The sequence below is a fragment of the Zonotrichia albicollis genome, chromosome 1 (genome assembly GCF_047830755.1).
Source record: "Zonotrichia albicollis isolate bZonAlb1 chromosome 1, bZonAlb1.hap1, whole genome shotgun sequence".
NCBI lineage: Eukaryota > Metazoa > Chordata > Aves > Passeriformes > Passerellidae > Zonotrichia > Zonotrichia albicollis.
Genome location: NC_133819.1, coordinates 2,856,461 through 2,883,339, shown reverse-complemented (window position 1 = coordinate 2,883,339; position 26,879 = coordinate 2,856,461).

Below are 26,879 nucleotides of genomic sequence, written 5' to 3'. Positions count from 1 at the left end.
ATTTTCTAACTAAGGTGTATATATATATATATATATATATATATATATATATATTCACTTTTATATTTTTAAGAAACTCTGCTGTACCACAATGCAGAATTTATTTTGTTGGAAAAGATTTTACTCCTGCAGGCTTCATACAAAGAAACCAGGGGGAAAAATAAGAAAGAAGAAATAGGGGAATGTGTGAGGGAAAAACACAGCAGTTTTCAGACAAACTATATCCTTCCTATTCATGCCCAGATCCTCTCTCAGGAAGTTTACAAATGCTCCCTGCTCTGCAGAAATGACCTTTACATGCCATCACAAAAGAGTTACTGCAAAGAATACGTGACACCAAATGCATTCCCCAAAAGCAAATGCCACCTCCCCATGTAAATGTCAGCAGGAAAATCTTTGGGCAGGAATGCTGATGGGCAAAGAGGAGCCCTGGAGCACCAGCACCAGTTCCAGGAGTTCAAGCCATGTATATTTATTTTTTGAATGACTCCAAGTATTTCTTTTGTCTTGTTTGGATTTTTCCACGAGTCTGAATGATTGACAATCCCTAATTAACAAAGGAAACTTTTAAAATAACAAGCTCTGCAGGAAAGACAAAGTTAACATTTATATTTCAGGGTAAATTAAATTGTCTGAAATGACTTTATGCCTTTATCCCTGTCTTATATTTATTGCAAATTTATTTTTCTTCGGTTAGTTTAGACTACATCTCTAAATTATTAAATATGCCAAGCATGGAGTGAGTAGATTTTGCTTCAGAATAAATGTGACTTCTGTAAAAATCAGCTCTGAAAGTTTTTTTATTTTCTACAGTGGCTTTCTTCCCCCTTATTACAAGGAGTTAAGATATTTCAATATAATCTCATCATGTTCCTCTGAAAAGAGAAAAGAATGAAGAAGAAGAATTTTTATGACTCCTCAAAACTGATATCAAGTGTTATCATCCTTTGCACACATTTTATTCCCTCCTCATGGACTCTAATTACTGCAGAGTCTGTAACAAGTTGAAAGGAAGATTCTGTCCCTGGAGCCCTGCTGACCCACATTGTCAAATCTCCTTTTTCAGAGAGCTACCACAGTTTAAATCAGCTGAAAATCTGCTCCCATCAATTGTTCTCTGCAACAAGATCTCAGATACATTGCCAGCTCTTCATCTTTAATTAACTTCCTCTACAACAGCATTAATGTGGAGGCATCAGAATAAGGAAAGGACAAGGCACTTTCTTCTTGAAATCCTTCTAAGAGGTTTCTCCAAGTGCTGTTGAGATGGACCCTCTGAATCTGTGTAATTCATAGAAGGAACTATTCCATGTGTGGAATGACAAACATTCAAAACTAACAGGATAAAAAAAAGTCTTCGTGTCTGAAAGTCTCCCCTTAGAGAAAGGAAAACTGAACCTAAAGTGAAAATTTCAAAGCAGTAGGGAAGATTAGTTCTGCCTTTCATGATCTTATTATTGGCTTCAGCAGAATAAAAGAAAATCTCAAGGCAAAAAGAAAATTGACTTTGCCAACACACACACTTCATTCAGACATCTCTTGGTGCTTTCATGTTGTCCCATTTCTCAGCTGAAGAATCATCAACTGTGTCAGTAATTTTTCCTAATTATTGCGAAAAGACAAGCAAGACATTTCTGGCACAAGAATAAATAGATTTAAACTGGCCACCAGTAAATTTAGGCTACACTTAGTTAGGTGGTTTTAAGCCGAACATATTCCAAGCCAAGCTTTTAGCAGGTTGAAGACACCAACCACGCTGGTTAATTTTAAGATAGAGTTTGATTAACTAATAAATACAATTTTTTTAGTAGCAGAAGTTTGGAAGTGGAATGAGATTACCTCAATAATCAGTGGGGAGAAATATAAAATAAATCTTACATAGGATGGTGTGAACTCGGTGTTCATATCTCCTGTGTCATTTCACATGGAACAGGGAATGCTTCAGCTGGACATTCAAATTGTGGTCAGCTGAAAGCTGGGATGTGAGAGCACTGGATATCCAATGGAAATTCCTGAGGGACATTCCCCTGACCCCTTTGCTCTCATCAGGTGTTTGGTCCATCATGACTGCATTGTGTTTAGGGATTCGACACAAGTCTGCTTGATGTTTGCTGTTTGTTCCCAATTCCCACATTCCTTTTCAGGCTCTAGAGGTACAAAAAAAAAAAAAACAGAAGGGAAAAAACCCCAAACATCCAACCAACCTCTTCTCCAAGAAACAGAAATGACGCAAGTGTACTTTTCCTGGAAGGAGCACATCAGCCCAACTCCTTTGGAGACCTACCGCCATTTTATCCAAGGCTGGACAGTTTTTCTCTGGCTGTATTTAACTGCAAGAAATAATTTTATCTGATTAAAGTGAAAGTCATTTAACACTGACTTTGCTCGATAGAGAATACTCAGTAGTGAATAAGACAAATAACGAAAAACACCAAATAGCAGCAGTGTCCATAAGTAAGAATCCCTTAAAATCTGCATGCTAGATAGCCTACAATCCTGAAAAAAAAAAATAGAATCAAGATGTTTTGTACATTTAAACTGAAATTTCTGATCCTTTTATCCAAAGTAATGAAGGAGTGGCCAAATTCCATGTGCCATGCAAGGATCTTTCCCTCCATTCTCAGTCCTGTGCCCACTCCTCCCTTGGCAGACTTAACGGGTTGTCAGTCAGTGTTGCCATGACCAATAGAGCAGAAAAATACAGACAAGACTGGAGTGCTGACTCCAAGAGCTGAAATTAAGCAGGAGAAAAGAGCCAAGACTTTCCTCAGCCAAGAAGCCAAAATGAAATTACTCTTGGGAAAGATGCACAGGGCTAGGAGGGCTACAAATCCAGCTGGAGTAATATCAGAGATTAAAAATCAGTTATTTTGGTATCATTTGTCTGGGATTAAATACTCTTTAGGCTGCCATGTTCCCTTGGGGCATGACAAGGAATTTGGGGAATTTACAGATTCCCATTGTGTATCTGAGAATGAACAGGGAGAAAACATTTGGGCTTCTTCTCTGAAGTAAAAAGGGCACAAGTATGAGAGGAGTGATGGTTTGGGGTGTTCCTACACCAAGGCATGATCATGGCTCCTGTAAACATCTCCACTGCAATACTGAAGTTTTCTCTACCACCAGTCTTTGTCATGACTCAGGATTGAGAGTTTGCATTAAATTCTGACAAACACTGTCAGAAATCCTGACTAATACACATATTTTCTCCTGAATTGGTATACTTGGTGTGCATTTGTTGATAGCATATGGATATAGATAGATGATAGATGTATAGATGACATAGATAAATATAAAATAGAGATATAAATATAGATAGATATAGATAGATGTAAATATTTCCTTTGGAAATATATAGACTCACTACAAGATCAATTTTCAATTGCACCACCAACATGAGCTTTAGTCTTGCTTTCCAAAAGAACTAAGCATTTAAAATTATTAAGCTATTTAAACTATTAAAACTGTTAAAGCCCAGGAAACCAAACAGTGTATAAAGACCTTTGTGGTTCCACACTCCTCAGGGAGTGAAGTTTAACTGGATACCAGTTGAAATTGCCCCCAATGCCATATGGTCCCCACATCTTCCCACACCTGATGTGTGCTCAGAATCCACCCACAGGTCACTTTGATCAGGGGACACTTGTCTGGCTGAAAGTCAGAAGGATTTTCATTCTTCAGTGACTAAGCAGCTTCTGAAAATACAACGTGTGCTCCTCAGGGCCCCGGATCCCTTGGGAATAAAACATGACAATTAAATCTCTCTCATCATGGTTGCAAAAGGATGAGTAACAGGCAAGTGTGGATTTGCCAAGCAGGAATCATCTTAATGAAGTCTGATCTTATGCACTCTGTGAAGAAAGAAAGAAAAACAAATTGAGGACATGTATTGTGGCATTGGTAGGGCTTCTAACAGTATTTCTTATGAGAGTTTAATGAGAAATTGAAGTGGCCTTGGTGAAATGATTGCACACTGAGCATCATTTTTCTCTAGTTCATTCTCAAGGAGTTGTAATGTCAAAACTCAAAGGGATGTGGCTTGGAACAACCTGGAATAGTGGAAGATGCCCCTGCCTATGGCAGGGATTTCAAACAAGATGATCTTTAAAGTCCTTTCCAACCCAAACCATTCTGTGACCCTGTGAAATTGGGAATCACTTCAGTTGTAAGCCCAGAAATGAGAAACTATGAAAAGAAATCCTTGGTAATTCACAGATTTAGAAAATACTATCCTGTTTTCATGTGCCTAAAGCAGAATTTGATTTTAATAGTAATAATCTAACTTCTGCTTTCTTTGAAAAATTCAGTACTTTCAGCTTTTCCATTCTTTGCCAATCCTCTGTATTGCTTTTCCACTGATTACATTTGGAACATAACATCATCACATCAATATGATTCATACAACCTGACTTCAAACTGCCATTTCTCATTTGCCTAATCTCAACTGGTCAGGAAGGATTCCCTTCAGCAACAGTGGAGACAAATCAACACCTCCAGAGGAGAATTCATCTCCATATATTACAGTAACAAAATGGTCACCAAATGAATCAATTTCTGGAGGCAACTTCTGTTTTATCTCTGTTTTCTATAAACAGAACCTTCCTGAGCTTAGAACAATTTAGACCTGCATCCTTAATGTTTAGACAGAAAAAAAAATTGGGATATGACTCACCATTTGAGTTGCATAAACCTCACTCTTCTGGTTTATTAAAGTGTGAGACTGTGCACAAGTTACAAACATTCCATAACCATCTAACAGTGGTGTTTTAAATGTTACATCTCACGAGGGCAGGAATTGGAAGAAATTTTGTCCTTTTTCTTTCCCCTTGGGCATTCAACAAGCAGGAGGTTCTCAGGCAACAGAGGAGACAACAAGAAACACCTTCCAGGGACAGTCCATATAAATGATGTTCTTAATGTTCTATCATTACAAGTCACCAACTTCCCCCAGGTGCAATTTGTGGTCGTCTCCACACCTGTTTAGTCCTGCTGATTTGTTCTTCTTCCTCTATAGAGCTGTTTAACAGAGCCTGTATTTCTAATTTGCTCTTTTATTTTTCCTCATAAATATTATTTCCACCCTAGAGAGCCGCGAACCTTTATCTCTTCCTGCAGCACACGAGGTACTCTGGTGGTTACTCTGCTCACATCAGGGATGTTAGTCAGCTTCCAGGTGTCAGCCTGACTCTGAGTGGATTTTCAATTTGGTTTTTTTTAAGAAGAATGGAAATATATTTAAGGGAAAAGTCTTGTTTGCAGTCCACTGTAAAGGAAAACGATCAAACACACCACGGTTCAAATATTGCCAGAATCTCCCCTCAGCGTCCTTGAGTTTAGATGGGGAAAGCTTTGCATTCAGTCCTTATTTTAGAGAAATAATCCTTATTTTAATCCCAAAAAGGTCTTTATTTTAGAGAAAATAATGGGAACTGAGGAACACAAGAGGGAGAAAGAGCATGTCTTAGTTATGTACAACCAAGCACCAAACTTTCAAATACATTGAAGATTTGCCAGAGACTTTTAAGGAATTAAAGGAGATCAGATTTATTTCTCTTTCTAATAAATCCCAAGTCAGCTAAACTTCCCAGTACTCCAGAGAAAGTTTCTGGGTGGCTTTGTTTTATATTGTCTAGAATAATTATTAAGTGAGGAATTAAAAATTTAGTCAAAGAGCAGCACTGGCTACGTTTTCCAGTTGAATTGTACATTTAAACCCTGAAATGACTTTCTAATATGGCACATTTTGTAATGCCCAGCTTCTTTCTTTTAATTAAATTGGGATTTCCAAGTACTGAGTTTTTCCTCATGTTTTCTATTCCATTTTGATGGAAGCACCATGAGAGGGAACAATGGGGTGGTTAAACCTGGCTCAAAGCCAACAAACCAAATGGGGCAGGCAGAGAAGAGTGCCACAAAGATTTTTTTTTTGTGATATAAATATGTATTTTTAAAAGCAGGGTAGGAATTTTGACATTTTTTAGAGGAGCTGGCTGTGCACATTGTCCAGGGCAGGTTAAAGTTTTCCCCAAGAAGTTCATAATGTAGAAATGAGGAATCGTGAGATGTAGACAAAATATAGATATCTGTCATATAGACATCCAGATCTGAACTGTTTCCCTTCATTCAGTGAACACAAAAAAGCCCTTTCAGGGGGTCATTCCCCCAGAGTATCTCAATCATAGCCCAAATAACCTTTATTCTCTCCAGTGGTTATTCCAAGGGTCTGCACTATGACTAACTCAGCTGCAGACAGCTAAAGCCCAGTGAAATTATGGTTACCTGGCAGAAATGATTTTTCTGTTCCATTTGTTTTCCCAAATGAGCAATTCTCTCATTCTCCAAACTATCCCAAAATATAGATGTGACTACAGATTTACAGGAACTCAACAGGCACCAGCACCTTGTAAGCCCACTGAGTCAGTAATATCCAAGTGGCAGCAGGAGAATTCAGCCTGGGAGCACATTTGGATTTAAATCAGGTCTGCAGAACGTCAGGCCGCTCTGGAGAAAATTTAGCAATGACCATGTGGTGAACTCCCACAGCTCACTCTGGAAGTGCCTCAGGATGCAGCCTGGAAAGCCTTAATCCATATCTGCACTGAGGAATGAATTCACTGCGGGGAGATTTCCCTGCTCCCAGCCCAAATGGAAACTGCAGCTCGTGTCCATCCTGCTTAAGTTTAACCATCTCTAAATCACAGTGCTGCATCCACCTGACAGCAGCTCAGCCCCAGCTTCCCTGGGCTCTGCTGAGTGCATCTGTGGCCCTGGGAGATAATTACCATTTTAAAAAGCATTCGGATAATTGTCCAGCTGAAAGTGTCTGATATGATGTGAAGGCCGTGTCACAGCCCACAAGGGGAATGTTTTCATAGCATGAATCTAAGGAAATTAAATGCACGTCTAGAAGTCAGATGGGAATGTGTGATCATTGTAATGACCACAGTGGTACCTGTGGTTTAGCAGAAATGATCTTATCCATCAACTTTTCACTGGGAAGTTGTGCTAAGGTGAAATAACAGGAGCAAGAAGGTCTCCTGCAATGGGAACAGCTGAAGTGGGTTCTTTTGTCTTTTCATAGCAAAAACCATGTAGAAATGTGTCTCTTTAGTGCAGGTGGAAAGACAGTAACCTGTCACCACACTTATCTTCACAGAGAAAAGCAAGGCAGTCTTTCCAAGAATATTTCTGGGCTTCACATTCTCTGAATCTCAGAGAATGATCAAAACAATTCTTATCTCATCTGCTGGGCCTGTGTTTGTGCCAAAGTAGAATGCAATATGGAGATGGTTTACCCACAGTCATGGTGTTTTTTCCTTGGCCTGTCAGGGCCAAGTGTGTGTGTGAGTTGGGATTCTGTGCAGTTGTGTGCAGAGTTGAGTGCTTGGCAGATTCAGTTTAGATGTAATGTAATATAATATAGAATAATATAGAAAATTAAAGTAATTAATTAGCCCTCTGATAAGATGGAGTCAGATGGATCATTCTTTGCCCTCCGTCGGGGCAAAAGTATCCACTATAGTAACCTCCTTAGCAAAGCTCATAATTCTTACAACAAATATTTTTAATGTCTATTAAAAATGTCTGTTGTGTCTGTTTATTGTGGGGGTGGGTCAAGGCCCTGGCACAGGGTGCCCAGAGAAGCTGTGGCTGTCCCTGGATCCCTGGAAGTGTCCAAGGCCAGGTTGGATGGGACTTGGGTCACCCTGGGACAGTGGAAGGTGTCCCTGCCCATGACAAGAGATTGAAATTTGATGGTTTTTAAGGTCTCTTCCAACCCAAACCATTCTGTGATTCTTTGTTCATCATTTGCATTGCTGATGAAGCAGTTCCACGTTCATTAATCACCTGGAGTCATTGGCAAAAGCTCCTCTCTGTTTTTCAGGGAAGGACACTGCCTGCCATCTCCCTCTTACTGTATTCAAAAAATAATTGACTTGGAAAGTAAAACCCTAGAATAAAAAATAACCCAAACCACCTGTCTTTGATGATCAGTGACAGGACATGAGGGAATGGCTTAAAGCAGTTCCAGGAGAGGTTTAGGTTGGAAATCAAGAAAAGGTTCTTCCCCAGAGAGTGGTTGGGCAAGGCTGCCAGAGCTCCAGGAGGGTTTGGACAACACTCCCAGGGTGGGATTGTTGGGGCCAGGAGTTGGACTAAATGATCCTTGTGAATCCCTTCCAACTCAGGATATTCTGTGATTCTTTGATTCCAGAAATTGCACAAACAGAAGCCAAACATTGAGATTTGGGCAGTGGAACAGTTTTGCAGAAAGATATTTTGTAAAAACGTGTCTTCTACCAGTTACTGAACCGCCCCTTCTGTTTGGCCAAGACACAGGATGCTAAAAACCAAAAGATAGAAGCAGAATTGCTTGTCATAATTGGACACAGCAGGTTTTATTTTTGGCTTTCTGCAAGGCTACAAAGTGCTGCTGCCTCACATGGTTCAATGGCTTCAAACAAACAACCACCAGTTCTTCTCAAACAGGGACTGGATGTTGGGCAATGTTTGCAAACAGTGAATGCTAAAGGGCACAGCCATGGCTGAACTTTAGAATTCAGCTTGATGTTTGTCATTTATTTTGTATTTGCTTTGGAGGAGGGAATTCAACCAAATGCTAATGATGATTGAAGTTCAGGAATGACAAGTTAAACTCACTGATGTGTTGTACCAGAGACCAAATATAAAACATCATTGCATGCAAACACTCAGAAATTCCTCTTTTCAGGGCAATTATTTGTGGTTTCTGTAGGTGTTTACCAATCCCATGGTTATGGCTTAACGTGCACAGCCTGGAAATTAGGAATGGGAATCTTTTGGAAATTGTGACAGCTGAATGAATAGCAGGATGTATTTCATTCACTGTTCACATGATTATCGTGGGCTGAAACCAGTAGTCAAATTCTCCCTTTTGCAAGAGTCATAAAAACACCAACTTGCACAATAGTTTTAACTCAGAGAATAAATAAATTAAACCAATGGAGCTAAAGGTGGGGCTGACCCCAAAACTCCACTTACTCAAGAGGCACTACAGCACTAAATCAGATTTATTTTACATTCCTCAAGACAGTTGTTCCCACATGTGCATTGTGCCTTTTTGAGTATTAATCAGTAATGAAAATCCTAATTTGGCCGTGATCCAGGGATGGTGCTGGCCTGAAGGATGTGGAAGGTTTCATAAGTGAGCCAGCCCTTCCCATGGCTGCTCCTCCCAGCAGTGGTGGCTCTCTGGTGCCCGGAGCATGTCAGGTCCACCTGGTCCCACCACTGCCGGGATGCCGAGGGTGGCATTTACCAGCAGATGTCACTGGTGGAGCACTGGGAGGTGGGACACCCACCCCAGCCTGTCCCAAACACGAGCTATGGACCTGGTCAGCTTCTGGTTGTTCATGGAGCACACATAAACACACAGGGAAAAACACCTGGAGCTTCGGGGTTTTTATTTTTGCTGTTTTTATTTATTGCCTTGCCAGCAATACTTGGGAGAGGGAGTTTCAGACTGCCCAGAAGATGAGGCAGCAATTTCCTCCTCTGAAACATTTTTTTGTGGCTGTTCTGGGGAAGAAGGGGATTGCAGGAGAGCAGGTTCAGCTTTCTCCGCTCAGTTTATGTTCTGCTTTTCTTGTTGTGAAAGCAAAGTTTACACTCAGCAAGTGTGTTCTGGGTGGGTGATGCCCAGTGCAGGTTCCTCTCCACTTCCACCTCAATGCCAAGAGGAGTCTGTCCAGCAGAAAGTGGCGTGTGCTGAAGGATTTATCTACCTAAAATGAAAGATCCCAGCAGCAGCCCAGCCTCAGAGCACACAGGATGGGAGTGCGTGTGACCTTTAGCTGAAGCTTTCACTGAGGCGTTGCTGAAACAGGGCACGATGAGACTTTACCCTCAATTAACCAATCTGCATCCAAAGAGGCACCACTGCCTCCAGACTCTGGACTCCAGGCTCAAAGGTTTGCTATTTTGGTCCTCAAGGGCTGTGCAAAGCCAGAAGCCAAAGGTTCGTCTCCACCTCATAACTTATTTTAAAATGAAAGGAAAAAGTATTATGTAACAACCAGCAGCAAATAAAAGAGTACAGACAAACAAAAAAAAAAAAAAAAAAGAGAAGCACCAACAGCATGGGATTGATCTGCCTAAATATAAATATGGATTGTCTCCTAGGCTGCCTTTCAGGTAGAGGAAATCTAATCAGGATGTTCAAAGGCGTACAGGTCCTAAAATAGGTGTCTAAAATAGACCAAGTGAACTAGGCTGTGGAAGGTTGGGAGTTTTATTCAATCCATTTTTGAGCTCTCTATCTTGGACAGGGAGATCTGCATAGAAAGTGTCTAAACTCAGAGGTTTCCCATCAAGAGAAAAGGCTGGATCTGAAAATTAAGTGCATGTAAAAAATGTATTTCCCCCATAAATTAACCCCAAAATGCCTTATGCAACCCCAACATTCTAATACAAACTATTAATACCTGTGGCTAAGGTGAGCATGCTCTGTTCCCTGCACAATACTAATTCTAGGGCTTCATTCCAAAGCTAAGATCTTCACAAATCCTCCCAGGAAACAGTTTAATTTCATTGTTTATTATTTAATATTCAGACTGGGTATTCCTTGTCACTGTGGCAGCAGATATTTAGGTCAGCAGTTTTACTTCAGTTTCCATTTGCATTCACTTCTATTTAACTTCTGAGTCTGTGTGTGGCAGGGAAAAGCTATGGAGAATGAATTAAAAAGATTTCATTGGGCCTGAGCACCTCATACCAAGCACTGTTCACCAGACTTTCTCTTGTATTTAATAAGAAATTCAGTCTAAGTCATTTGTTTCCTTAAAACTTTGCAAGTTATTCCTCTATAACTAAAAGAAGCCATCTGATTCATCAAGGCTGTTCCATAGATCAAAATAATTGCTTGGAGGTGGAAGGAAGAAACACACTGACTCATCAAGACAGAGGTTTTAGTGAACTATGAGCCAGGATTTTTCTTTCATTTATACTAATAAAGTACTTTTTAAAGTGTCTTGCACGTAGCAGGACGCAGAAACAATTATGAAATGGATCTGATGTCTGCATCATTAGGAACGCTCACAAAAAGAACATTGCTTCAAAAACAACAATCCAAGCTCATTTTTCTTCCATCTCTGGCAGGATATATAACCTGTTACTAAAAACTCCTCCATAAGGTATTCCCATGATGTTGGCAATAAATGTTGAAGTTTATAACACGGGAGGACTTTGAGCTTCAAAAGTACTGGAAGTAAAAGAATTGCAAAACCTGCTAAATGTCATTAATCACAATTAATGGAAAGTATTAATGACACTTCCCAAGCTGGTCTGAAAAATTCTGAGGGGAGATCCTGGATGGAATCCTGAGATTATTAAATTGGAGGTGCTTTGCCACTGCTTCCACTTTAGATCCCTCAAGACAACAAGGAAATTTCACAAACTATTGAACGAAGAGGCATCAACCCACTGGAGAGAACAAAATCCAGCACTCAAAGACAAGTGAACAACCCAACATGATTTGTTTGGAATCACAGAAACATCAAATTAATGGAAAGAATTGACGACACTTCCCTAGCTGGTCTGAAAAATTCTGAATGGAATCCTGGGATTATTAAATTGGAGGTGCTTTGCCACTGCTTCCACTTTAGATCCCTGGACAACAAAGAAGTTTCACAAAATATTGAACCAGGAGGCGCCAACCCACTGGAGAGAACAACATCCAGCAGTCACTCACTTAAAGACACCATTGAACAACTCAATATGGTTTGCTTGGAAATCACAGAAACATCAAATTATAGAATGGTTTGGGTTGGGAGGGACATTAAAAGGTCACCTAGTCCAACTGCCCTGCCATAAGCAGGATCATCTTCAGCTAGATCAGGTTTCTCAGAGCTTTGTCCAACCTGACCTTCAGTGTTTCTGGGGATGGAGCATCCACCACCTCTCTGGACAACATTTCAGTGTTTCATCACCTAAAGTAAAGAAATTCTCCCTTTAGCCTTGTCCAAATTGACTCCTCTGTAGTTTAAAAACATTTCCTCATGTTCTATCACTCCATGTCCTTGTCCAAGGTCCCTCTCCAGCTCTCCTGGAGCCCCTTTAGGGCCTGGAAGGGACTCTGAGGTCTCCCCAGAGCCTTTTCTTCTCCAGATGAATACTCCCAGTCTTTCCTCATAGTGCTCCATCCCTCCCACCCCTTTCTCCATGTCTCCATTCCTGATGGATCCCACCTGCTTTAGGGATGACAAGGACTTAGACAAAGGTGAGCAAATCCTGAATTTTGAATGCAGTGAGAGGAGAAGCAGGAAGTTCAGATTCTTCCTCTGACTCTGCACCCAAGGTCTGCAGCTCACAAATCCCATGCACAATGCTTCCAATTAGGTCCTTGGATGCCACAACCCCATAATTTCTAACGTTTGAATCAGGCTCTGCAGCTTAATCTTCAGAAAAATCCCATAAATGAAATATACAGTGGAAATAATTTGCTTTCTTATTACAGCTACAAACAGACTAATGGGCAAATAAATGAGTGCAATCAAACCAAATGTTCTCCTGTTTTTTTTTTCATGGGAGGCAAAAACCATCTGCAAACAAAATCAGACATGTTTTGTGAGTTTGAGACACACAAGTGTTTTGGAAGGATAAACAAAGTAATGAAACCTGGCTGGTGTGAAATTCATTTTAATTCAGAAGAGGAAAAAAGAACCATTTATATGGGAGCTCGATAAAACAGGCAGCAACTCAGGGAGAAATGTGTTGAGAGCTGGAGGTGCCACTGTGTGCTGAGGATCAAGATTCTTTTCCACCCAAAAATGCTGTCTTATTTGCTTGTCTGTGCTCCTTGGATGGTGAATTCAAGCTGACAGGAGATGGGAATGACTGAATTGTTGGTGTTTTCTTTCATAAATATCCTAATTTTGTCATATTTCAGATGGAAATTGTACTGAGCTTTATAATTTAAAGTCTTTAACTTAACATGTAAGTTAAGAGCTATAGAAGAGAGCAGGTCAGGGAACAAAAAAGGCAAAAATACCTCTATATAGTTTTAATTTTTGCCTTTCATTTCACTATTTCCTGGCTAACAAGGGAACCTGCCTGAATCAGGATGTTCCAGGGGTACCACACCTCAATCTGAGCCTTAAAAGGCATCAGCAGAAATATTTGGGGATGTTCAGCACTGGGATCTTCAGGCACTGACAGCGTGAGCTGGCCGCTCAGCACAAGTGTCAGGAATGTCAATAATTCCTGAAGAGGGAGTTTGGAACCTAACAAAACATTACTGAGTTTCTAACAGCTTTTCCCATTAGAGATCTGATGTGTAGTAAAGAAAACTCCTGCACACTGGAGTTATTTTGGAGCAGTCCCTGCAAGCAAACATTTAGTTCATAGTAAAAGAGAGTGCAAGGAACCTCTCTTCCCTTTAAGAAGAGATAAATTACACAATCCAAAGTCCTCCGAGTGACAATTAAATGAAACACATCAGTCAACCCAAACCTGAGAGGATTCTCAGGAGAAAAAAGTATATTTGTCTTGCTGAGCTCAAAATCTCACACACAGAGCTCAGCCCCTGTATAGGACCTGAATTCTGAGTTTTCCTGTTGATATGATCCCTTGGAGATAAAGACACAAAAAAAACATCTTTGAGAAAAATTCAACAGGCTCAGCTTGGAGACCTGGAGCCAAACTCTGTCCTGAGGGTTGTGAGTCTCAATGGGGATGGGTGAGAATGGCAAAGTTTAGTGATTTACTTAGAGGGTCAAAGGTTGGACTGGATGATCTTGGAAGTCTTCCCAACCTTAATTTTTCTATGATTCTATGATTTCAAGTCTTCACCACCTCCTGGAATCCCAATGGACCTTCATTCACAGATGGCTTCGTCCCTCAAAAATCAGCAGCTGCACTGTCTGTAATGCTGTGTTAAAAGAACCCAAATTTGGTGATATTTTCTTTAGAAAGACATTTATGCAGTAAAAAGAGAATAGAAAAGCAATAAGTACTTTCCAATCTGCTGTCTCAAGTGGAGCAACATCCTCTCATGGATCCAAGGCCTCCATGCAAAGGCGCATATGGGATTAAATCATTTAATAAATCACTCAGATTACATTTTCTTCATGGTGGAAAAAAACCTCTTCTTTATTCATATAACTAATTTTTATACAGTGTTACAGACCTTGTGTGGGACTCCAACTGGTCAGTAGTTTTCTTGCCAATAACTTTCATTGGTTATTAACAAGTTGTTATTCTGTATTAATTGGCCATTCAGACTCAGTGTGTACATGCAGGAGAAGTTGTTTGTGAGAGACAACTTTCATTTTCCTTTTTTCATTTTTCTATCTAAAGGTGCAAAAACAGTTTATACAGGTGCAATTTGGTTTTCACCCAGGAATAGATTGCTATGTTAACAAACTGCTCACACCAGGATTGCTTTCACATGGGAATTTGCAAAATTCCAGCTTTGACAAGGCCAGCCACTGATTCCAGAAGAGCGAGCTTGATTTTATGAAGCCTTTATGATTTTTTTTTCCTTGCTGCTACAGGTTCTGACCTGGAGTGAAAGGGTAGAGGCCAAGGGAGCTGTTCCAGGTTTTGGAGTTTAACATTGCAGGGAAACCCATTGCACACCTAGAGGTGCAGGGTTGCCTCAGTGCTGCTTGGTGACAGCGTGCTTGCTTCATTTGTCACTGACTACAGACCTGTGACTGCATTGAATTGCTCCTGATTGATTAAACCCTGCAGATTTACACGGCTGGGAGCTGGGACAGGGATTCTGCCTCACAGAAGGACAAGAAGATTTAAGGGCAGTGGCATTAGTGGTGTCATTCCACACGTGCCACATGTGTAATCGTGACGAGGAATGAAGCAAATGCTGTCAGAGATAACCAACATCAAGCAAAATAGTCTACAAATAAAACCATCACAGGCCTTCAAGTCTGATCCCTGCCTCTGTGTGTTGGGAATAAATAAAGGACTCGAATCTTGTTAGCATTAAGCAGATTTTCATTCAAAGTCTAAAGGATGGCTCTTGCAGGGAGATGTATCACAGTAAATGGTGCCATCTCATCCTTCTTCAAGGAAAAGCTATGCCAATTTAAAGGAAAATCAAATCAGCTGTGCTGAAAAGGTTTGGCTGGTTTTATCTTCTATTTTTTATTCATTCTTAACCCTAATTCTCCTTTCTCATCTCAGCATTTTAATTCTTCACAGAGGAGAAGGACATACCATAGTACCAAGTATTTACATCACTGAGAAATCAACCTTAGGTTTTCAGAAATGCCACTCTGTGGCTGCATTTATTCCAGAGTAAGATTTCATCCTCATGTCTGATCCCTGTAATCAGTAACAAAGCCTAAAGCAGGAAACTTCTGACATTAATGTATTTTTTCTCTCATACTTTTTAAATACCTAATCTTGAAAATTCTCTGTCACCATAACTACATCTATATGAGGATGTTGGACTGTTCTCAAGAGTGGTTCAAGGTTCTGAGTCCAGCTGCTGCAGAATCACCCATGTGTCACACTGGAGTCTCTCAGACACCAAAATAATGCCACTCCCTGTGAAAAACTGAGAGTGTGTCTTGTGTCTTCAATTCATTCATGTTCTGCAAATCCTTTTCAGGACTGAGTAACCAGAACTGTCAAATACATCCAGATGAGACCAATCTGTCCTCAAAGCTGTGTCTCCTGCACAGAGGAAAGAATGGAGTCACAGTTGTTCACAAAACAGGGATGAGCAACACGGAGACAGATTTGGTAATCACATCATGAAAGGAGACCATCCTTCCTTTACACACTTGCTTTCTTTGAACTCAGTTTTTCTCCAGCCCTCCTTCAGGGTGCTGTATCAGGAGGTTTGTGAATCTCCACTCAACAGAAATCCTTTTCTGCTTGGAGGAAATCTGGTGTTGTGAGAAAAGATCATTAGTGCAAGGAGATCATCCTGCCCTCAGCCCAGAAATATTACCAAACATTCCCTAGGCTTCCCAAATTCGGGTTTTTAAGCTGCTTCAGGTATTTTCAAGGAACCACATCCAGGTTACGCACACAATATTGCTGCTGACCCTGAAAGGCAGTTTTTACGAAGGATGTGATCAGTTTTGCTCCAAATGCCACAGGAAGGCAATAAAGCAGCACACATCTCCCTCAGCTGTGTTTGCCCACATCCCAACATTTACTGAGCTTGCCTGGGTCCAGCTGATCAGCAGCAATGCAGAGAAATGGAGCTGGACAGAAAAGCGCTTCAAGCTGGTTTTTATCCCGCCATTCAGGATGACAGTGTAGGCAGAGGGAGTTCTTACAGAAAGTGTTACTGTGTGGGTAGGACAAGGGGGAATGGTTTAAAATGACAGAGGGCAGGGTTAGATGGGATTTTGGGAAGAAATCCTTCCCTGTGAGGGTGCCAAGGCTCTGGCACAGGGTGCCCAGAGAAGCTGTGGCTGTCCCTGGATCCCTGGAAGTGCCCAAGGCCAGGCTGGACAGGGCTTGGGTCACCCTGGAATAATGGAATGTGTCCCTGCTCATGACACTGAGTGGGATGGGATGATTTTTAAAATCCTCTTCAACTCAAACCATTCCATAATTCCCACTCCTTTCATCCTGACCAAAACCACCAGTGAAATACAAGTGAATGGCATAGCCAAGCTGTGCTACATAACTTCAGCTGTAGTCTCAGCCATAAATGAGAACCAGCAGGAAGCAAACTCTTCCCAAATATTTGCTTCTATAACTTAATTTTGTACTCACTAGATTTTAGCCAGAGAAAGAGAAAAGGAAATTCTGAAAAGGCAGCGCAGTCTGCAGCACTTAGAAACTGGAAAACAAGGCAGAAATATACTGAGGGGCAACTGGGACAAGTGAAAATGTTTTCTGTACATCCACATGTGTTCAGCTAGAAAATCAGGCCACATTCAGACTGGCAGAGCCCTGTGAGCACTTCATTCCTCAAAATTGCAAGGGAAAACTGTTGGGATATTTTTTTATCACACAGAAAACAGGCTGAGGCTTAAGGGACACATTCTGCAGGACACTGATTACTGGATTTGGAGGATGCATCCTTTGGGTCAGTGGGATTAGTTCCAGCACTCCTCCATGACCTGTGCTGTGTCTCCTCCTTGTAGGCTCTGCATTTTCTGGTGCCAGGACTTGTTCCACACACAAGAAATCTGAAAGTCTCCTTTCCTTTGCTTTAAAAATAATACTTTCATAAAGACTGAGCTGTAACCCATTGAACTTGGTTCCTTTGCATCCTCTGAGTTTTAGCTGGATGGTTTATACTGAAGGTGGGTGAAGGTTGTTAGATTCTTTTTCTGTTCATTGTCTGAGTGTGCTTAGAGCTCAGGAGAGATAGCTTTAACCTTCACTTTTGCTGTGACACTGCAGTGTGAAAGGAAGGAACATGATTTATGACGTGCTCACAATGTTCATACCACAACGCAAATGCCGAGGTGTCGCTGTGAAACATTTCCTTTCAAAAGTTCAAAATGCTAAGAAATAACATTCAGCACAATGACCCATAGGTTGCATCGGCAAGTTAAAATTAGAGAGTGATGTGAATGGGGTTTTATGTTCCAGCACACCTGAATGAATGGGCTCTGCACGGAATGTTTTAAATTGAAATATGTGATTTGGTTTTCCTCTTCATTAGGGAAATGAACCCAGCTGACAGAAAGCTGTGACACAGAGGCAGTGCTGCCTTACAAAAGGAGAGCAGCAACTCCCGTGCATTTAAATGCTGAGGATGTAAAGTGGATTTCAGTGCACTCCTCTCAAACTCTCATGGTCAAGGACTGCCCCAGCTGTGAGCAACCACTACAAAACATTTACATTCTTCCAACAAGAATGAGCTTTGCTGGATTTCTACATTTGTCTGCCATTCAGTCAAGGTCAGAGTAATCTTAGGCATCAGGAAGTGATGAAGTTCAGGGACAGCACATTGATTAAAGTACTGAAGATTCAGTGAAAGTGTGAACTCCTTTCAGGATGGAGCTTGAACAGCTTAGGAGAGGGCTGTGCTAGTGCTGATGACAGGAGGCTGAATCATCCTCTGAGCAGGTCTCCACCATTTCCTTCTCTTCTCTGGATCCTCTCTACACAGAAGAACATTTATTTTCCCTGCAGAAGGAGTTGTGAGTGCACAGGCTGCTGGATGGACCCCAGTGGGCCCAGTCAAGCCCAGAGCACCACCAGCCTTGTTCCCATCAACTTGATCAGTTCCTTTTACATTTCCATTTCTTTCCTGCACACCTGGAGACACTGCACATCTTCTGGGATGTTTTGTTTTCTGAAAGTTTGAATATCCCTCTATTTCAGGGAGTGAAGAGGTCTGAGCCCACCACTCATTCATAAAAAGGGTTTTTTCATCACCTTTGCCAAGGCATTCCCCTCGTGGGCACAGCTCCCACATTCCACTTTTGTTCTCCACTCAGTGAAAATCCAATGAGAGTTTTGTGCCATTACAATGACCTCACACCTTATATTGAGATGTGATTTAAAAAATCACAAATAAATATCTGCTTGAGCACATCTAATTGTTCAGAGCAGAATGAAGTAGGGGAGACGTTGTAGATCACATTAAGTCCATTGAACTGTGACTTTTGTGTTCACTGCTTTATCTAAGCAGAATTTTGAATGATTTAATCAACTTATTAAATTTGTTTTATTGGCTGTTCTCCTTTTAACCATAAGTGCAGACATCATAGGGGATTGTGTAAATGTTGTTCAACATTTTATAAAAATTGATTGATACTAGGACTGAAGTAGCACTTTCTGGAACTGGCTGAAATGATAAACAGTGGCTGTCACTTTCTGACTATTTTTAGGACAGAGAAAATATTGCATGACACCATACCAGAGACCAAGACTTGCCTTTCTCCCACGATTTCCTGTAGAATTGATTTTTTTCCCCATATTCCAAGATATTCTACACACACACACAAACACATCAGTAAATACCTGCCTTTGTTTTATAGGTTATATTGACAGAGGTCAGTGCTAGCCAGGTAGGAATGAGATATAAAAATAGGAGAGAATAGAACAGAAATATTTGGTATTGAATTTACGTGCAATGATCATCTACTCCAACTCCCCGATGAATCCAAGCCTGATCAAAAGTTAAATCCTGCTAATAAAGGCATTGACTAAACCTCTGAAAGACTTGACACTAAAAGATTAAATATTTTTTTTTCTTTAATTTTTGCTTGCATAAGTTTTTAATTCATTTTAAACTTAGAATCTTTGTGGCTGTTAAATAAAATGTAAATATCTTTCTGAATCTGACCCATGGCTGAGTTTGGAATTGATGAGTTTAAACTGCGGAAATATCTTTATTAATTGTAGAAGTTAATCAGAACAGGTATCTCAGGGTGCTGCTTCCCCTGATATTTTAAAAGATGAATTTACAAGGCTTTCAGTAAGTAATGAAATTACAGGAGACAGGCACCTGCATGATATTTGGAGATGGTTCAGAATGCTGTGCCTGAATGCAGCTTCTCCCACCCCATACTAATTACCCTTCAACCCATTAAATGCAGAAACAGAATTGTAACTAGATGGGAAGGCAGATTTTTACTGGAATATGAGATTTGTGTTGAATGTTAATGAGCTGGGTCCTATGTTTGCAAGATTTTCATTTGAAGCTAAGTTATTGTAATTTATTGAATCTCAACCATGTATCAGAAAGGCTTTGTAGATCATATTTTCTATTCGTATAGATCATTAATGCAGATCATATTTTGGGAAACCAATGGTGAAAAGAATGCAAAGAAATCCAAATAAATTAATGAGCTTCTCTTTTAAAATTATTTAAATTGTTTTTATTGATGCAGATCCCTTTGCAGAACTTGGTTATCAACACATTGGGAAACTTGGGTGGAAAATCCATCTCCATTTCCTGATTTCCAGGAATCCTCTTCACCAGTGTCAGATGGAAAAAAGTCCTGCCTGGAAGCCATCTCCTATCAAGGAATGAATCCCTGTTTGAAATGCAGACTGGCTTGCCTGGGAGGGAAATTTGAATCAGAGAATAATTTGGGCTGAAAGGAACCTCTGGACATAATTTGGTGCAACCGCCAGGAGTTGAATGGGTCAAGTGTTTTGTGAAAGGAAGAGAGAGGCAGCCTTGACCTCCCAGCTCCCTGAGCTTGAACTGCTTTTATAAAAATATGGGTTTTATACTGTTGGTTTTTTGCTGTCACTCAAGTTACATCCAAGGTTGTCAGTCTAATTAAATCCAGTTTAGGTCAATGCCTCTGAACCCAGGATATTTGCATCTGGGTGTTGTCCTTTTTTCCCTAAATTCTACATTTTCCACTGCATTTAATTTTCCACTGCATTTTCTGCCACACTCAGTTTTTATGATGATGTGCTCAGCAATAAAAGCTTGTTGGTGATTATGGCACTCAGCAACTCAAGTGACTGTTGGAGTGGCCCTGCTCTCCAGGAAGAGGCTGGAATCTCCCCAGAGATGGGAATTACTAAAAAAATTTCCTCTTTCTGTACTACTTGTGTGTGCAGCTTTTGCTTTCCCTAATCAATGATCATTATCTTGATCCACAGTTTTGCTACCTCCTGTTTTTTCTTATCATCCTGCAGGTTTAGAAACCTAAATTTGCAGTTCTTAACTGAGAGGATCAAATCCATGTCCCAGAAGGACAGGAATCTGTCTGAGGATACCTGGGACTCCTGAAGTGGGATGCCAAATATGAAATGGAGCCCACAGAAGACCAGTGCTCTGATGGAACCTCAACACGGCATTAGATGATGGGTTAGGCAAAAAAATCCCATCCTAGGATTTTATAATTCCATTTTAAAATGCAGTTCAGGCCCATCCTTGTGAAGGTACCAGTCTTGCAGAGAGTTTTTATGGGGAAAACAAACTCTACAACAGCTGGGCTGTGCAGCAGCAGGAAATAAAAACAGAATGAAACATGTGGAATGTGAAATGTGAAATGTGAAATAAAACATGTGACAGGATGGGGAGAATGGGAATTGATATGAAATGTACCCTGCAGTGAGAAAAAACAAGTCTGTTCATCATCCCTGCCTCTTCTTCCTCCACCTAAACTGGGGAGGTCTTGATATAGAGGGGAAACATGAGAGATAGAGCAATCAGCACTGCTGAACATGTAAGAATGTTGGATTGGGGTTTCTTTAAGAATCACCATGTAAAATATCCTGGTTTTCATTACAGAGAAGCCTGCAGAACAATCTCTTGGTCATAAATATATACAAATATCTAGCACTAAACAGTGAATCACCTAATACCTTTAGCTCCTTCCACATGTGGGAGTTTAGTCACGTAATACAACTGTCTGTTGTCTTAGCAATGTTTTGTACCTGAATTTTGTTTGGTTTTCCAGTTGTCTCTTTTATTTCTGCTCAGCCTGAAATTCCACGCCAGGCTATTTAAAAAGGAAAATCATTTTATTGCAACTCTTAATGACGCTAGAGCTGTTTGGGGATTATGCATTAAGAGCGGGGATTGAGCTCAGAATAAATGTTTGCTTCCTGCTATGGAAAGAAAAAAAAACAATAAAAGCCTGTGTCTTGTGTCTATATAAGTATTTATTTTTCCATCTCTTACAATTCTCTACAATGGAAGTTTTCTAAAAACAGCCTCATGTTCTTCCTCCTGAGTACTGTCTGCATTCCAGATCCAAGAGCTCCTCTAATGCCATTCCTGCAGTGGATGAAGGGGGGATGAAGGGGGGTTCTTATTGTGGAAAGGTTGTGGCATTCTCATTCTCGTAGTGGAAAGGTTGTGGCATTCAGAGCTCCAGCCTCTGGTGGCTCCAGCTGTTTGCCAAGCGCGGCGCTGACACATCAGGAGTGTCACCATCGATGCTGTGGTGTGTTCTTAAGTTTGTTAGTTTGCTCCCCCCATTTTCTGTATTACTTCCTGCTGCTACCCTGTCAGTTAGGTTGCTATGAAAATGAAACTGCTCCTCCCCTGGTTTCTCTTATAAAGTGAAAGTTGTTTCCTCCTTAGGCTCAGTCAATCACTCCTTTTCTCCTCCCAGGTTTCGAGAATTTTCTTTTCTCTGGGAGTTATGGTTGGCTGTAGCCCCAGAGCCCCTCCTATAATTTATAACAGTTGGTTACTTTAGTATATCAGTTATGTTTCGTACCTCCAAATATGTATTTCTATTGGATAGCCAAGTTTCCCTGCCTTCTTCCCCCCTTTTCCCTTAAAACCCTCTCCTGCCCCTTGTTCGGGGCCATTTGCTGGGTGTTTCCCCTCCTTGTTGGTTCTTCTGTAATAAACCGACAGTTTACCCCCAGCAAGTGGTCGCCTCCTAATTCGTCTCTCACCACGCTGCTCCGAGCTATCCCCCAGCTCAGCCCGAGGCCAAAGACGCCGAGGGGGGCTGTTTTCTGATGCGCAGGGGCCCTGGCCCTCGCCCCTCACCAGATAGCCGGATTCCAGGGCCGTTCACGCCCCCGCGCAGATCAGGAAGGCAGAGAGGTTCTCAAAAAAGCCACCAGGCACCAACAGAGAGGTTCTCAAAAAAGCCACCAGGCACCAGGTGACATCAAGGAAAACATCCCTCCTTCAAAAACACCCATGGAACAGCACTAAGGGCACTCCTCAGCAGCCAGCACCTGTGGTGGTGTTCACAGGGGTCCCAGGATGAGGGAAGAGATGAGAATCTTGACTCCATGTTTCAGAAGGCTGATTTATTATTTTATTATATATATTATATTAAAAGAAAATTATATATTAAAGCCATACTAAAAGAATAGAAGAAAGGATTTCATCAGAAGGAATAGAAAGGAATGAGAACAAAATTCATGATTCTCAGAGTCCGAGCCAGCTGGACTGTGATTGGCCATTAATTAGAAACAACCAACATGGACCAATCAAAGATGCACCTGTTGCATTCCACAGCAGCAGATAATTATTATTTTTCTTTTCCTCTGAGGCTTCTCAGCTTCTCAGGAGAAAAATCCTGGCAAAGGGATTTTTCAGAAAATATCATGGTGACAAGCACCCAGCTGAGCCTGGCAGAGATGTGTTTGTGAGGCAGGAAGGGAAAATGAAATAATGAATGAAAAGCAGAGATAAACCAGTGCTGTTCAAACTCTAATACAGGCTGCAGGTTGTACAGCAGAAAATGACACTGTTAGAAAATGAAAACTCATACCATCAACTTTTAATTCGCCTTTCAGCAGCTTAAAAGGGGTTAGTATTGAATAAAGCAGTAAACTTTCATCCTGAGTGGATCTTTATGAGTGCTGCTGTTTTAGTGGCTGCTACATCGACTTGTTTATGTAGAAACCTGTGCAAATTGTTAAAAAAAAAATACAGATTGTGCCCATAACAAGTTTGCTGGTGCACACAAAAAGAAGCCATGTTCTGGCTCACCCTGTAGCACAAATAATAAACTTAAATCTGAGTCAAAGGTCCCAATTAATGGTCCCAATTCATTCCTTCCACTCTCTTTAGAGAATGTGGGCCAAGCCATGGGTCCTCTGCTCTGCTGTTCAGTGTCACTCTTTAGCATCAGATTTGGGATTGGCTTTTAGAGGCAGCGATCTGAGGTAGGCAACATCTTTGTAAAGCCAGAGGGATTTTAGGGAGACAGCAATAAATTATAAATATATATATAAAACACATGCATACATACATTCATGTATGTGCAAGTATTTATATTTAAATTTTATATAGTTATATTTTATACTTATATGTGTGGGTTGTTTATATTTATATTTATATTTATATTTATATTTATATTTATATTTATATTTATATTTATATTTATATTTGACTCTTTTATTTTTATTTTTATACATACATGTACTCCAAAGTACATGAGGTGGTAAACTACAGCATCCTTTTAGCAGCCTGTAAATTCTCTCTTCCTTCCCCATCTCCTCTCAGATACTGGGACAAAATGGGGTGAAAGATGCAGTGAGAGCACCAGGCAGTTCTGTGTGTTTGCACCTGGAAAGGTGAAAGGCCATTTTATTGTCAGAAATTTTTGAAAGTATGATGATTTGGGGAAAATATTGCAGCCAACAAGCTGCCTGTGTCACACACTCACTGATGTGCAGCCATCCTTACACACAGTGCTGTGTGCCCAAGCTGCAAATCCTCATTCTGAGCACACCCACAGTGAAAAATGACACTCTGTGTATGGGACTTGGGGTTCCTGACTCTTAATAAATAGTTGGGGTGTTTTGGCTGTATCTGAAAATTTGTTGGTTGCAATAGTTTGGGTTTGGTGGGGATTTTCGGTTGTTTTTTTTTTATCCTTCTGTTTATTTCTTTTCCCACCTGCAAACTCTTAATGTAAAATGTGTCTTGTTCTTTTCCCATAACACTGGGCTATGTTTTGCTGCCCTTTATTATGCAGAAGAAGAAGGATCCAACTAAAAAGGTGAACAGCTGAATTTATGTCAACCGAGTCAATAAGGAGAAGATTTTCAGATTTATGGAAAAAAGGGGTCAAATACTTCAAGTTTGCAGCTGGTTTCTAAGCCTGACCCATAACCCCAGTGGTAATTAATGCCACAGTTGCATTATGCAAGGAGACAAATGTGCTGTTATTAGCAATTAATATCACAGCTGACCTGACCTGAGTGGTTCATGTGTGGCCTGGAGGGACATTTAAGTGCTTTGTGTTAGCAGCTGGAAGTTTTATATATGTCACTGTGTAGAGTTCCAATCTCAGGAAGACCCTGAAGGTGCTCAGGAATAGGAAAATCATATTTGAATATGTGCCTCATCATCTCATAAAAATATGAAGTAAAGTCTCTGCATTTTGGAAAGGGTAATGGGAAATGTAGGGACCATCAATTTTACACTATTGTGTAAAATAAACCCCAAAAATAAAACAGGCAAAAGGAGTAAAATGGTACCAAGCTCTGAGCAACTTTAGTGGAAGGTGCACCTGCTCACAGCAAGGGATTGGAATTAGGGGATCTTTAAAGTCAACCCAAAACATTCTGGGACTCTGATTTCCTTCTTGGTCTCCTTTCTCTCATAACTGCTGCTGGCATCAAGATACTGAGCTCTCTACATGATCCAAACTGAACTTAAAATGGGAATTCAAACAATGCCAACATCCAAAATAACTCAGTCATCAATGGCCAGAGATACTTCAATTCCCTCAGCATCATCTCTTTTCCCTTGAAAGATTTCTAGACACCTGCAGAGCCTCCCTTTCTTTCAACTGGACAGACTTGACTAATTAAGAAAGGAAATGTGTAATTATACCCCACTGAAGCTCTGGAACAGCAGGGTGAGCGCAAACTGATGGAGTAGTTCAGAACCAAAGTATCCCATTTTCTTGGGTTGAAAATGCAAGATGTGCCTGGGGATGTGTATTCTATTTCCATCTCTCAGAGCTGGGGCAGTTCTCTGCTGTCCATGGAGCAGTTTTTTCTTTTTCTCTCCCACAGCCAACCCTCCCTCCAGGAGATCTCTGCTGTCCATGGCCACTGAGTGTCCCTGCAGGGCTGATCCAATCCCAGCATCCCATGGGGAGATGCTCCGCCCAGGGGAGGAGCCAAGCATTCCTCCCTGGATCCAATCTGAGCCTGGCACAGCACAGCAGCCTTTGCCCCCTGCATTGCCAGAGGAGCAGCTTTCTGCTGCCCTGCATGGCCGGAGGGAGCCCAGGCCCATCTGCAGCAGCCCTGGAGCTGCAGAGGAAAACTCCCCCCTTGTGCAGGATCCCTGCTGCAGCAGAGCCACAGCTGGCACTGCAGGAGGGCTGAGCCCCCGTGGATGGGGCTGGGACACCGCCCTGACACACAGGGGACAGGGACTGCTCTCACTCTGGCAGTATTGTTTCTGCTATTACATTTGTATTTTTACTTTTCCTAGTAAAGAACTGTTATTCCTACTCCCATATCTTTGCCTGAGAGCCCCTTAAATTCAAAATTATAACAATTCAGAGGGAGGGGATTTACATTTTCCCTTTCAAGGGAGGCTCCTGCCTTTCCTAACAGAAACCTGTCTTTTCAAACCAAGACACCTGTGCAGGCTCCTGGCTGGGACTTGTAGCAAGAACAGGGAATTTCCTTCCTCCTGCCCACAGCAGGGCTGCCAGGCCTGGTTCTGATGTAAAACCCTGCTCAGAGCACAATCTGAGAGCCTCCCACCTGAAAAGAGACTCTAACAATCAAAGCACAGGTGAGGAAGAAGATGAAGAACGTTTGTGGCTGATGATGCTGCTTTTCCATGACATTGTTCCCACTTATTTGGGGTTAGAGAATGCAGGAATTATCAGGTCAACAGCATTCAGCAGCCCATGGAGCTGCACCACAAAACCCCAGGATCTAAATAGAAAGGCACCAACCTGCAGCTCCCTGGAGCTTCTTATCTGCCACATCTTTTAATTTCTCTGGACAAAATCTGTACAGTTATATCAGTGGAAGTAAACTGATTCACTTGCAGAGGTCATGGGGATTTGCAGGCACAATATTTTATTTTATACTTGCCAGAGGACTAAAAGGTAATCTCTGGTGACTCATGAAGTCTTGGGAATGTAATCACCTGTGAAAGCAGTCAGGGAAACCTCTAAAATTTACCCCTTTTCACTTAAAATGTCAGGAGAAAATGCAAAGGCAATAAACTTTGCAATAATAAGGAAATTTTATCCTCTAGCAGGCCTATGAAACACACATTATCCTAAATAGCCTAAGCTTATTTACACCAGTCACCACTTAATGAAGGCCATTAGCATTGAGAGGAGTGAATTTGTGCATTAAAACCTCTGTAAAGACTTTGGGTGCTTTATTACATAAAAAACCCAAACCCCACAGGAGAATTGGAGGTAGGGGATTGTCCTGGTAATGCTCAGAGGTACATCCATGATTTTCCCTGTTCACAAAACAGAAATGGGCAGACACCTCCTCCTTTTCTTGTCACTGTTCCTTAGCAA